Source organism: Anopheles merus, unplaced genomic scaffold, assembly GCF_017562075.2.
Source record: "Anopheles merus strain MAF unplaced genomic scaffold, AmerM5.1 LNR4000194, whole genome shotgun sequence".
Lineage (NCBI taxonomy): Eukaryota > Metazoa > Arthropoda > Insecta > Diptera > Culicidae > Anopheles > Anopheles merus.
This window is the reverse complement of record NW_024427774.1, coordinates 15,001-19,929: the sequence shown is the minus strand read 5'-3', so window position 1 is coordinate 19,929 and position 4,929 is coordinate 15,001.

Genomic DNA, 4,929 nt, shown 5'->3' with positions numbered 1-4,929 from the left:
TTGCCAGCCTTGAGTGTAGTGTATCGTTTCGTGTCGCGCGTTCAACGCAGAGTGCGACGGGCTGCGTCCATACCCTCGTATAAAGAGGTGCGCGCACGAACGGGAAAGTGATTCAACAACGCAGGGGATGGGCGACGAGGCCCAACCCCCACAAGTGAGTGGGCCGTACCAGTTGCGGTCAAGAAAAGGGTCGGTGGCTGTGATGCAGCCACAACCCATCGAGCGCCCGGCCACACCGATGATGGATGTGTGCTATTCAAGCGACGACGACGAGCTGAATAGCACCATCATCGCGATGCCGGAACCCGCGTCGGAGTGTGAGGCAGCGGAGGCGGCCATGGACCTGGAGCCACCAGCAGCAGCACAGCCAACACCAACGGCATCCCCTGTCCCGGGCAACGCGGTAGTTGCTGGGCCCATCGACGCGGGAAGTTGTGCCCTGCTGATGGCACAGCTTCAAAGCATCGGCGCCCAGCTAACGACGGCGCTGGAGGAGCTGCGACTTTGCCGCGAGGAAAACGCGGCACTCCGCCGCGAGAACGAGCTGCTGCTCACGGGCACTCGTTCGGTGCTTGAGCTGCAGACTGCAGCGAACGCAACCCTCCAGCAGTCGTCGGGGCAAGGCGGTAACCGGGAAACGGCCCGGAAGCGCCAACAGCGGCTGAGGAAGCGCGAACGAGAACGGCAGCAGCAGCAGCAGCAGCAGCAGCAGCAGCAGCAGCAGCAGCAGCAGCAGCAGCAGCAGCAGCAGCAGCAGCAGCAGCAGCAGCGTCAGCAGCAGCGACAGCGTCAGCAGCAGCAGCAGCAGCAGCGTCAGCAGCAGCAGCAGCAGCAGCAGCAGCAGCAGCAGCAGCAGCAGCAGCAGCAGCAGCAGCAGCAGCAGCAGCAGCAGCAGCAGCAGCAGCAGCAGCAGCAGCAGCAACAGCAGCAGCAGCAGCAAAGTTTGCCTCGACGCGAACAGAGGCAGCAGCAGCTTCCCCCACGACTGCAGCAGCAACAGCAGCAGCTACAACAACAACAGCAGCAGCAGCAACCGCAGCAGCAGCTTTGGACAACGGTGGTAAGAGGCCACCCGTCCCAGCGGCAACGCCAACCGCAGCAACAGCAGCAGCAGCAGCAGCAGCAGCAGCAGCAGCAGCAACAGCAGCAGCAGCAAGGTGAGCGCTATGTCCCACCACAGCTCCGGCAGCAGCGACAGCAGCAGCAGCGCTCGCAGCACCAGCAGCAACAGCCGCAGCAGCCGCAGCAGCAGCAACAGCGTCCACAGCAACAGCGTCCACAACAGCAGCGTCAACAGCAGCAGCGACCTCAGCAACAGCGAACACAGCAGCGAAAGCCGGCCAAGCCCGAGCTTATTGAGGTTTCGCCCAACGAAGGTCAGGACTGGGAGAGCCTCCTGCTGCTTGTTCAAACGGCAGTCAGGACTGACGAGCGGTACAAGCCGCTTAAGGACCACGTCGTCCTGGGCCGTCGCACCAGTAAGGCGTTGCTGCGACTCACGCTAAGCCGCAAGGCGAATGCGCAGTATATGCTGCAACAGGTTCGAGCCATCGTGGGCAGTGCTGGAGTGTGCCGGCACGTCACAGAAATGACGACAGTTGTCGTCCATGACGTCGACCCGCTTGCCCGAGAAGACGATTTGACTTCGCTGCTCGACAGCAAGTTCGAGTCGGGAGCGGGAATTGTGTCCACAACGATGACAAAGATGACGGATGGCACCCAACGCGCGCACGTGCGACTGCCCGCGAAGTTTGCGAAGGAACTCGACGGCACTAAGATTAAGCTGGGCTTTTGCGTCAGCAAAATCAGAGCCGCGCCACCGACCCCTCGAGAGCGTGTGCGCTGCTATCGCTGCCTCGAGCTGGGTCACCGGGCCCATGACTGCCGTTCACCCGACGATCGGCAAAACATGTGTATACGCTGCGGCGTCGTTGGGCACATGGCGAAAGTATGCACTTCTCAGCTAAAGTGCCTCAAGTGCGGTGGTCCACACACAATTGGACACCCTGACTGCGCCCGGTCGGCTCCACAATGACCCCACAACTGCGAGTAATGCAGGTCAACTTGGGCAGAGGGGAGAGGGCCCAGGATATTGCCCTCCAAACTGCCCGAGAGAAGAAAGTGGACGTGCTGCTGCTGTCGGAGCTGTATCGGCCGCCTGTTAACAACGGTCGATGGGCCTTTGACTGCTCAAAAAAGGTCGCCATCGTCGCTACTGGGTCGCTTCCCCTACAGAGAATTTGGTGCAGCAACACACCGGGACTCGTCGCTGCCGAGATCGGCGGCACCACATTCCTCAGCTGCTACGCACCACCTCGTCAGCCTACCGACGAGTTCGAGCGCTTCATCGAAGCGGTGCAGCTCGAAGCGCTTACCCATTCACAAGTCGTGATAGCCGGCGACTTCAACGCCTGGCATGTGGAATGGGGAAGCGAGCGCAACAGCGAGAGGGGGGAAGAGCTGTTTAGCGCCATACAGCAGCTAGACCTGGTGGTTTTAAACCAGGGCACGACGAACACCTTTGACGGCAACGGAGCGGCAACAGCAAGCATCGTCGATGTAGCGTTTGCGACACCAACCATCGCGCAGCCGGGAACGTGGAACGTGTGCGGTGAGTATTCGTATTCCGACCACCGGTACATCACGTACACAGTCGGCACCACAGTTCCCGTCGCAAACGAGCCTTCACCACCATCGAGAAGACAGCAGGGACGCATTCGACACGCGGGTCGGCGGTACAAGGCGACGCAGTTCTCGCAGCGAGCCTTCCTGTCGACGCTGCTGGACGAGCGGTTCTCAGAACGGGCGGTGAGTCATGAACGCATGGTCGAGATCATGCTCGCCGCGTGCGACAAAACGATGCAGCGGGTTACAACGTCGCACAGTGACCCCCATCGTGACCTGTTCTGGTGGACGCCGCTGCTCAGGCTGCTGCGAGAGAACTGCGAACGCGCCCGTGATCGAATGCAGCAGACCAGCGACCTGCAAGAGCGGAGCATCGCCGCAGCACAACATCGTACAGCGAGGGCGGAGCTGGGGAAGGCGATTAAGGCCAGCAAGCGGAACTCGTTCCAGGAGCTGATCGACATCGCCGAAGAGAATGTGTTCGGAGCCGGATATCTCGTCGTTCTGTCCCACCTCCGTGGTGGACGGACGCCACCCGAGACGGAGCGGGACAGGCTCGAACACATTGTGTCCGATCTCTTCCCCCAGCACCCGCCCCTCGTCTGGCCAGAAGCGGCAATCATCGAGGGAGAGGAGCGGCCAGGAGCAGTAACAGATGTCTCGGACGATGAATTAAAACTCATCGCACGCCGCATGGCCAACAAAAAGGCCCCGGGACTCGACGGTATCCCGAATGCGGCAGTGAAAGCAGCCATCCTCGAGCACACGGGGGTTTTCACAGCGTTGTACCAGGACTGCCTCGCTAACGGCACGTTTCCTGCAGCGTGGAAGAGGCAGCGCCTTGTACTCATCCCGAAGCCAGGAAAACCCCCAGGATTGAGCAGCTCGTACCGGCCCCTGTGCATGTTGGATGCACTGGGCAAGGTGCTTGAGCGCTTGATCCTCAACAGGCTGCACGAGCATCTGGAGGATCCGGAAGCGACACGACTGTCGGACCGACAGTACGGTTTCCGCAGAGGGCGCTCGACCATCGGTGCCATACAGAGAGTTGTTGAGGCCGGCCAGCGTGCGATGTCGTTCGGTCGCACGAACCGACGCGACAAACGCTTCCTACTAGTTGCGGCGCTAGACGTTAGGAATGCGTTCAATACGGCCAGCTGGCAGGCCATCGCCGCTGCGCTGCAGTCGAAAGGAGTTCCGGCCGGCCTCCAACGCATCATACACAGCTACTTTCAGGGCCGAGAGCTGGTGTATGAAACCTCTGATGGCCCGGTAGTGCGGTCCGTCACGGCAGGGGTTCCACAGGGGTCTATTCTAGGCCCCACTCTGTGGAACACGATGTATGACGGTGTGTTAGACATCGCCCTGCCACCCGATGCGGAGATCCTGGGGTATGCCGACGACCTGGTGCTGCTGGTCCCAGGCACAACCCCAGACAGTGTGAAAGCTGCTGCAGAAGAGGCGATCACCTCAGTGATGGAGTGGATGGCTCAACACCATCTCGAACTGGCGCCGGCGAAAACGGAGATGGTGGTCATTTCCAGCTCCAAAGCCCCGACGCGGATTACCGTCCGAGTAGGCGACGTGGACGTCACCTCGTCCCGCTCGATCCGCTATCTCGGCGTGACCCTCCAGGACAAGTTGTCGTGGCTGCCGCACGTCAAGGAGGTCACCGAGAGGGCTGGGAAGATCGCCGACGCCACATCCAGATTGCTGCGAAACCATAGCGGACCAAGGGCATCGAAAGCGAAGCTGCTAGCTTCGGTGTCCGAGTCCGTTATGCGGTATGCTGCACCAGTATGGAGCATGGAGCTGCAAAAACGTGAGCCTGGTCGCCTGCTGGAGCGTGTACAGCGGAAGATGGCACTGAGGGTGGCACGAGCATTCCGTACCGTAAGGTATGAGACTGCCACCCTCCTGGCTGGCTTGACCCCCATCTGCCTGCTGGTGGATGAAGACGCCCGGGTCTACCAGCGACTAAGTGCCGTCAACCGAACTGACACGAGGGCGAACATCCGGAAGCAGGAGCGACAGGCCACGATTGAGGAATGGCAGCAAAAGTGGGATGCGGAAGCTGACACCAGCCGGTACACGCGTTGGGCGCACCGTGTACTTCCAGACATCGGCAGCTGGCAGTCGAGGAAACATGGAGATGTGTCGTTCCATTTGTGCCAGGTACTCTCGGGACATGGCTTCTTCCGGGACTACCTGTGTCGCAATGGCTTCACATCGTCCCCTGACTGCCAGCTGTGCAGCGGAGTTCCTGAGACCGCGGAGCACGTGATGTTCGAGTGCCCAAGGTTT